The following is a 9,455-nucleotide window of genomic DNA, read 5'->3' as shown; positions in this document are numbered from 1 at the left end:
GTTTCTTTCCTTACCTCCACTTTCAGAATACATGGTGCTGGATTTGGGCCAGGTAAAGATGTGAAAGAACCACAGTGGACTGACCTTTAGGCTTCTGCTTAGGGGATGAGTGGGGAGCGCTGCTTGGATGGACTGGGCTGATACACTGAGCTTCTCTTCTTTTGTTATCTCCCCACTCTGTAGCTTTAGTTCATGGAGTGCTTCTGTCACTCAAAGGTGCTTGGTTTTCTTGAGGGTTAGCCTTTTGGAGGGTATGTAGCCAAGATCTCTTAGCCCTGCCTGTTGCTCAAAATGTTAAGTGCTCTTCTGGGTCTGTTTTGTGATCAAATAATTTCTGATGAATGGGTAGTAGATTTAGTTTTCACCAGCAGGACATTGTCTGTACTGTCAATGGCCAGTGATAGTGTCACGGGTGGGTCATCTACCTTGGTAAGGTGCTGATACTTGTTATCTAGAATCACTGACTTCCAGAGGATGCTGCCTATGTCTGATGGAGGACGAGTCCTAGGTGTAAAATCCTCGAGGGCATCATCATAGCTGAAAGCCCAGTTGTACGTCCCAAAGGGCAGGAGCATCTTGCCCAGAGGTCTACTCAGAAGCAGGCACTTCTGGTCGCCTTAAAGCCATTGAAAGACTGAGATCCAGGTGTTTTTTTCTGTATTGAATTTGAAGCTGAGTTTCTGCCGCTGTAGTAAAATGATGTGATGTGTATGCTGACAAAGGAATACTTAATGAGGAGTACTGTCCAGCTGCTACAAATTAGCAAAGTTTCCCAGAAAGAATTAATATGGAGGTTCCATTCTTCCACTGCTGGGGAGCTGCCTGCAGTCAGACCTCTGGCACTAAAGGTAATCTGGGGACCCAGGTCTTCTGAGGGGCTGTGGTGCAGTCTGGGACCCAAGCAATGGTGAGACTGGTACCATGCTGGTGACAACACCGAAGCCTTCCAGTGCCATCATGGAAGCAGTAGCTGAATCCATATTTTCATTCCTTCATTCATCCATTCAATTTTGATGGAGCAGTCATTATGTGCCAGGCATTGTACTTCACTAGATTATACCATCAGCGTATTGAGTGCTCACAGTGTGCCAGCTCAGTAAGCTCTTTACATTGAATCCTCAGGGGAAGATTGTGTGGTAGGGATTATTAGCCTATTTTACAGATCAGGAAACTGAGGCAACACCAAAGAAAAATTTAGGAACTCGCCCACTAGAAAGTGGTAGCCTTGAAACATGGATCTAAGGCTGTCCTGAAGCCCTTGTTTTTGTGACTGTTTTCTTAAAAATAATTTATTACACATACAAAAATATGCCATTATGTGATTTTTAACCTTTTATTGTCTTAGCTCTATTTTCTAATTCTGTAAGTTGTAGGTAATGATGCACACGCAAATTCTGTTCTATCTAGTAGGTTTGGTTGTTTTTTTTCTGCCCTTGTGGAAAAATCAGTTTTTCCTCCATCTGTTCATTTTTTTCAACATTTATTTTCTCCATATATTTGTGCCATTTTTTTTACCTTTTCTTTCAATATAACAGCTCTCTACTTCCCTCAGTATGAGTCAAATAAACTCTTTAACACAGGTTCATTTCTATATCTATATGACAGTTATGATTTACCTGTTTTTGAAAATTATCTTTTAAAATATAAGTAACACATGTTTGCTTATTGTAGGAAAAAATAAAAAATAACTACTACTTACTTTTGATGAATATCCAAACATCAATAAAATATTCTTAAAAATGAGATCATAGTGCACATGTAATTGCAATGTGTTTTTTTTTTTTTAAAAAAAAACTTAAAGTATCATTAAGATTGTTCTATCTCAGTAAATAAATGTTGGTGTCATTTCAACATAAACACCTTCATGTTCCTTTGCAGAATACGAAGATGGGCTTTTCCCAAGTGGACACAACTTCCCAGAAGCACATCTGTGCTTTTCCTAAGTAGGATTTCAGTACTTTATAAATGAAGTTTGTTAGTGGCTATCCTAATCACTCTCAGGTTTTAGGATTTCTTAAATCCAGTAGACATGAAAACACTAGAACTGGTCTTTGTTAATAACCTCTGATTTTTTTAATATCCCAAAGCTGATGATTTGAGAAATCCTTCAAAGGAATTTTTAGATCAAAGGTTAAATATTGTTCGGTACTATTTTCCTGTTAAATATATACCAGTTCTTTGAAAAGCATTAAATTCATGTTTGGTAACATGTGGCTATGCTTACTCTCTGCTAAGCCAGATGGCAAGGCTGCCTATTGCAAAGGAAAAGACACACTATTTTATAAGCCTTTGCATCTGCCTAGGTCCTCCCAGGTCCTGTTCCTAACATTGTACTGTTTTGTATCTGCATCTGAGGCCTTGCAGTCCAGGGAAGTGGTTTTTAAACTCTGGTGAGCACTAAAAGCACCTGGGTAGTTTAAAAAAATATAAATACCATAGCTCCAGAGTATCCCAATTAGACCACCTAGATCAAAATCTTGGTACTGGGGCCTGAAAACCAGTGTTACGTAAACAACAACAACAACAACTATAACTCTCTACTTATACTCTAATGTGCAGTCTGGGTTGAAAGCCCCTGTTCTGAATACAACCTCTATCCGTATGCACATGAATACACCTTGCAGATACAAAACAGTACAATGTTAGGAATAGGACCTGGTAGGGCCTAGGCAGATGCAAAGGCTTATAAAATTAGCATAAACATCACAGTATTGGTTGCTTGTATTAGATAATTTAAAATAATAGCCCTCAGAAAAGGGAGAAGGCCTATGGAAGAGAGAAGGCCTATGGAAGAGAGAAGGCAGAAAGAACCCGGGCATCAATTTTGGACAGATTTAATCCTACTATAAGAAAAACAACTAATTGAAGCAACTGAAACACGGAACATTTTCTTGGAAGGCAAGGAAAGCCTGGGTTATCCATTTCATATCATGATGTAGAGAAGATTGATATGTCAGGCAATAATTGTAGTATATACTATAAACTATATCCTTGCACCTGTGCAAGAGTTTCTCTAAGGTTAACACCTCGATGCAAAATTTCCGGTTTTCACCAATTATTACTTTCAAAAATCTGTCAATCTCCCTGCCTGAGATTTTCTAGTTCCCATATCCTTGCCAATATTTGATATTAGATTTTTTTCATTCTGATGCATGTGAAAATATTTCATTTTACTTTTAATTTTCATTTGCCTGATTAATAATGAGACTTAGTCATTTAAGTTTCTTTCTGAATTGCCTATTCATATACTGTGACGATTTCTATTGGGTTATATTCTTATTGATTTATTGGCATCAATATATAGTCTTCTTTTTGTTTATTTTTGAGACTGAGTCTCACTCTGTCATCCAGGCTGGAGTGCCAGTGGCACGATCTTGGCTCACTGCAACCCCAGCCTCCCGGGTTCAAGCGATTCTCATGCCTCAGCCTCCTGAGTAGCTAGGATTACAGGCACCTGCCACCACACCCAGCTAATTTTTGTATTTTTAGTAGAGATGGGGTTCCACCATGTTGGCCAGGCTGGTCTCAAACTCCTGACCTCAAGTGATCCACCTGCCTCGGCCTCCCAAAGTGTTGGGATTACAGGTGTGAGCCACCACACCTGGTCTATAGTCTTGATGTTAATCACTTATTGGTTATATGGATTTCTTGTATCTTATAATAGGAATGGTATTTATGTTTGAATATTGACCTGTATCAAATATTTTTATTGAAATTTCTTAAAGGTTCAATAATTTGTGTATTCTCTTGGGATTTTTTTTTACCTTGATAATCATATTGTCTATGAAAAATGAGTTTGTTTGTTAATCTCATATACATACATACATATATATATATTTTTTTAAATGAATCTTATTTTTTAGAGAAGTTTTAGGTGCACAGAAAAGCCAAGTGGAAAGTCTGGAATTCCCACACTTCCCCTCTCCCCCTCCCCTACACAGCCTCCCTCACTGTATTAGTCTGTTCTCACACTGCTAATAAAGGCATACCCAAGACTGGGTAATCTATAAAAGAAACAGGTTTAATTGACTCAAAGTTCAGCATGGCTGGGGAGGCCTCAGGAAACTTACAATCATGGCAGAAGGGGAAGCAAACACATCCTTCTTCACATGGCAGCAGCAAGGAGAAATGCTGAGCAAAAAGCAGGAAAGCCCCCTATAAAACCAACAGACCTTGTGAGAACTCACTCACTATCACAAGAACAGCATTAAGATAACTGCCCATATGATTAAATTACCTCCCACTAGGTCCCTCCCACATGTGAGGATTATGGGAACTACAATTCAAGATGAGATTTGGGTGGGGACACAGCCAAACCATATCACTCACTAATCAACACCTTCCACCAGAGGGGTACATTTCTTACAATCTCTGGACTTACACTGACACATCATTATCACCCATAGTCTATATAGTTTACATTACTGTTCAGCTTGGTGGTGGACACTACATGGGTTTAGACATATGATTAATGACATGTATCCACCATTATAGTATCATATTGAATAGTTTCACTGCCCTAAAAATCCTCTGTGCTCTGCCTATTCATCCCTCCCTCCTCCCTAACCCCTGGCAACAACTGATCTTTCTACTGTCTTCATAGTTATGCCTTTTATATAGTTGGAATCATAGTGTGTGGCTTTTTACGTTGACTTCTTTGACTTAGAAATATAATTCAAGGTTTTTCTATGTCTTTTTGTGGCTTGATAGCTCATTTCTTCTGAGCATAGAATAATATTCCTTTATCTAGTTTATTCATTCACTGACTGAAGGACATTTTGGTTGCTTCTAAGTTTTGGCAACTATGAATAAAGATGCCATTAACATCTATGTGTGGATTTTTGTGTGGACTTAAATTTTCAACTCATTTGTGTAAATACCAGTGAGTGTAATTGGTAGATCATATAGTAATAGCATATTTAGTTTTTTTTTTTTTTTTTTTTTTTTGAGACGGAGTCTCGCTGTGTCACCCAGGCTGGAGTGCAGTGGCGAGATCTCGGCTCACTGCAAGCTCCGCCTCCCGGGTTTACGCCATTCTCCTGCCTCAGCCTCCGAGTAGCTGGGACTACAGGCGCCCACCACCACGCCCGGCTAGTTTTTTGTATTTTTAGTAGAGACGGGGTTTCACCATGTTAGCCAGGATGGTCTCGATCTCCTGACTTCGTGATCCACCCGCCTCGGCCTCCCAAAGTACTGAGATTACAGGCTTGAGCTAACGCGCCCGGCCTAGCATATTTAGTTTTATAAAACATTGCCAAACTGTCTTTTAAAGTGGTGGCATCATCGTGCATTCCCACCAGCAGTGAATGAGAGTTCCTGTTGCTTCACATCCTGGCCAGTGTTTGGTGTTGTCAGTCTTTTAGATTTTGACCATTCTAATAGGTGTATAGTGGCATTGCATTGTTCTTTTAATTTGCATTGCCCTAATGACATATGATGTGGAGCATCTCTTCATATGCTTACTTGCCATCTGTATATCTTCTTTGGTGAAGTGTCTGTACAGCTCTTTTGCCATTTTTTAATTGGTAGTTCATTTACTTAATGTTGAATTTCAAGAGCTCTTTGCATGTTTTGCATAGCAGTTTTTAAATATCAGATATAGCTTTTGCAAATATTTTGTCACAGTGTGTGGCTTGTCTTCCTATTCTCTTGTTCCTTATATTTAAAAAATATTTTTTCCCTTTTATATTATGCTGGCTAGGACTTTCAGTAGAATGCTAAGTGTAAGGGGGTAACGGCCACCTTTGTTGCTTCTTTTAAGGAGACCACATGTGTATCATGTGTATTATGTTTTAGCCTTAGATGTAATGTTCACTGTAGGGTTTTGACAGATGTCTTAGAATTTAAGGAAGTTTTCTTTCTATTTAATATTTCAAGTTTGCTAAAAGTTCTTTCCTTTCTGCATTTATTGAGATTATCATATATTTTGGTCTGTTAATGTGATGGATTATGCTAGCAGATTTTTAAAATGTTAAACCAAAGTCGCATTCTTGGGATAAATCCTATTTGATCATAATGTGAATAAATGTTTTATGCAATTCTGGATTTGGTTTAATGTCTTATTTAGAATTTTTGTGGGCAGATGTGGTGGCTCATGCCTGCAATCTCAGCCCTTTGGGAGGCTGAGGCAGGCAGATCACTTGAGGCTAGGAGTTTGAGACCAGCCTGGCCAATATGGTGAACCCCATCTCTACTAAAAATACAAAAATTAGCCAGGTGTGGTAGCATGTGTCTGTAGTCCAGTTACTTAGGCGGCTGAGGCACAAAATTCTCTTGAACCTGGGAGACAGAGGTTGCAGTGAGTGAAGATCATGTCACTGCACTCCAGTCTGGGCGACAGAGTGAGACTGTCTCAAAAAAACAAACAAACAAACAAACAAACAAAAAACAAAAAAACAAAACAAAAAACAAAAAACGAATGTTAATACTTTTGTAAGTGAGTTTAAGCTATACTTTTCTTTTCTTGTATTGTCTTTGTCTGGTTTTCATGTCAGAGTTCTACCTGCTAGTCTTGCAAAATGATGCTTTTTCCCTTTTTCTTTTTTATTTTAGCTACTTATAGCAACTAAACCTAATCTTTTTTGCCTCAGTTTCCTTGTTTTTCCTTTTTTTTTTTTTTTGAGCCAGAAGGTCTGGGTGTCATTTATTGACAGCAGTTTATACACATTTGTTTCCTTCCCATGGTTGTTTCCTTCCCAGCACAGGCACAGAGCCCTTGAGATGGGTAGTCTGTGAACCAGGGAGCCTTCAGTGGGGACACGTCTTTGGCAGGCACATTCAGCCCCAGCAGAATGCAATCCTTCAAGTTGGAATTCCACTGGGTATTTGAGAGGGACCAAGGTGGGGGATAGAGAGGAAGTCTTTGATAGGACTCACATCTGGATCCAGGCCTCCTCTCTCACTATCCAAGTCCATCCAAGTTTTAGGACCCTAGGGGGCAACAATCAGGCTCACCCACCTCAACAGGGCTAGATTCTGCAATCTGTGCCCAGTTCACACACACCTGCTTCTGCTGGTTGCACAGTTAAAGAGAATCAGCCTTATGGTAAGAGACAGACCACTTCTTCTCTGCCCCTCTTGGGCACCTCTCTTCAGTGGCATCTGCGAAGGAACCACGGGGAAGATGGAGGCCTGCCTTCTCATTTGAGCGGCATGTGCCCTCACCTGCAAATCTTCCATCAGCGACAGGACGGAGGCCAGACGTGGACCCAGGCGGACACCTGTGCTCCCCAGTCCATCACACACTGCCCCGCCTGCGTGCTGCCAAATGCTGGTGCCCAGGTCAGAGCTCCAGCAGGCCCCAAATTGGGACCTAAAGCCAGTTTGCATAGGCACTTGGCAATTTTTGGTAGGTAGGTGGATAAAAAGTAGATGGATGTGAGAAGAATTAGTTTCATTTGATAGACTAATAAGCGATCTGAAGTGATTTTACTTTTATTTTCTTCACTTTAAGCCAGTCATGGAATTTCACAGTGATTTCTGGCGTGGGGGCAGAAGGAAGGGGGTGTTAAGAGTCACCGGAGCTGGCTGGGCGCGGTGGCTCTCGCCTGTAATCCCAGCACTTTGGGAGGCCGATGTGGGCGGATCAAGAGGTCAGGCGATCGAGACCGTCCTGGCTAACATGGTGAAACCCCGTCTCTACTAAAAATCCAAAAAATCAGCCGGGTGTGGTGGCAGGTGCCTGTGGTCCCAGCTACTCAGGAAGCTGAGGCAGGAGAATGGCGTGAACCCGGGAGGCGGAACTTGCAGTGAGCCGAGATCGCGCCACTGCACTCCAGCCTGGGCAACAGAGCCAGTCTCCATCTCAAAAAAAAAAAAAAAAAGTCATTGGAGCAGTCAGCCCACGGAGGTGCAGGCAGAGTGGGCCCTCACTGGGGCCGCTGGAGGAGCACGGACTGCCCCGCCGGCAGATGGGTGATGTTCTGAGAGCGTAAGAACTGGTATGCGAGGACCTCCGCAGTTTCCAACTTGCGGAGCTCTATCAGGCCGTCCCTTGCGGTGGCCAGTGAGTTGGCAATCAGCTCAGCTGCCTCGGAGTAGCCCTCAGCAGAGATGATGGCCACCTTTTTCTGCTGCTCAGCCTTTTCCACCACAAATCTGGCCCTCTCTGCTTCCTGCTGAGCCACCTGTTTGGCTTCCACCGCTTCTGTGAACTCCTTCCCGAAGGTCAGATGTGTCAAGGACACGTCGTCCAGGATGAGCCCAGAGGTAGCTGCTTGCTCTGTAAGTAAGGTCGTTGCTCACCTGCCTGGAGACCAGCTCTCTCTGGGTGATTAGTTCTCCAGCATCAAAGCGAGCCACCACGGACTTGAGGATCTTGGTCGTGATGGATGGCAGCCCCCGCTCATCACAGTCCTCTCCGATGCTGGTGAAGATGCGAGGAAGCTGGCTAGCGACAGGCCGGAAGAGGATGCGCAGTGTGATGTTGACGTTCTGTAAATCTTTGCTGCCAGTGATGACTGGCACATTACGTGGTCGAGAAGGGCAGTCAAAGATAATTGGTTTCTGTACCCATGGAATGAGAAAGTGAGTCCCTTCCCCTACCACAATGTCCTGTCCTCCACGGAATCGGTCAGAGATGACAGTTCTGTGCCCAGCATCCACATTATATGAGGCCGAGTTTCTTTCACCAGGCCTCCTGCAACAGCTAAGGCCAGGTCAAACTTGCTGATGGACTCAAACACTTTGGCAGCCATGTTTTCTTCTGCGGGACCCTCTCACACCTGCTTCCACTCTGACCTCCACATGAATTTCCACCCCTCAGTTTCTTAATTTGAAAATGAGGAAAATGACAATACCAACATCAAAAGTATGTTTTGAGGATTAAAACAGTTAAAATAAATAAAGCAATTAGAATAGTGTTCATAACACAGCAACCAACCTTTTAGTTTTAGCTACTGTTACCATTATTGCATTCCCTAAAATTTACGGAAGAAAGGTATGACATGTTTCTGAAGGCTGGGTAGCATTCATCTGCAAGACCATCTAACATTTTTCTTTCTGTGGGTATATTTTAGCTACTTATTCAATTTCTTTAATGTCATTAATCTACTTGATTTAATTTTTTTCTTCTTGACTTGCTTTTGGCAAGTTATATTTTTCTAGCAGTTTGTCCATTTAATTTTTCTTTTCTTTTTTTCTTTTTTAGAGACAGGATCTCACTGTCTTGCTCAGGCTATAGTGCAATGGTGCAATCATGGCTCACTGCAGCCTCTAACTCTTGGGCTCAAGTGATTCTCCTGCCTCAGCCTCCTGAATAGCTGAGACTACAGGTGTGCACCACTGTAACTGGCTAATATTTAAAGTTTTTGTAGAGATAAAGTCTCGCTGTGTTGCTCAGGGTGGTCTCAAACTCCTGGCTTTAAGCCATGCTCCTGTCTTGACTTCCCAAAGTGTTGGGATTCCAGGTGTGAGCCATCATGCCCAACGCATTTCATCTAAATCTTCAAATTTAT

At 41.9% G+C, this 9,455-nt stretch overlaps 1 pseudogene; it reads right to left on the bottom strand.

Moving 5' to 3' along the window:
- Window positions 1-7,868: 7,868 nt before the first annotated feature.
- On the bottom strand, window positions 7,869-8,754 carry LOC102143379 (prohibitin 1 pseudogene; annotated as a pseudogene).
- Between the last annotated feature and the right edge of the window lie 701 nt (window positions 8,755-9,455).

Source organism: Macaca fascicularis, chromosome 20 (genome assembly GCF_037993035.2).
Source record: "Macaca fascicularis isolate 582-1 chromosome 20, T2T-MFA8v1.1".
Taxonomy (NCBI): domain Eukaryota; kingdom Metazoa; phylum Chordata; class Mammalia; order Primates; family Cercopithecidae; genus Macaca; species Macaca fascicularis.
The sequence above is the reverse complement of the archived record's forward strand: the minus strand, read 5'-3'. Positions and strand labels throughout refer to the sequence as shown.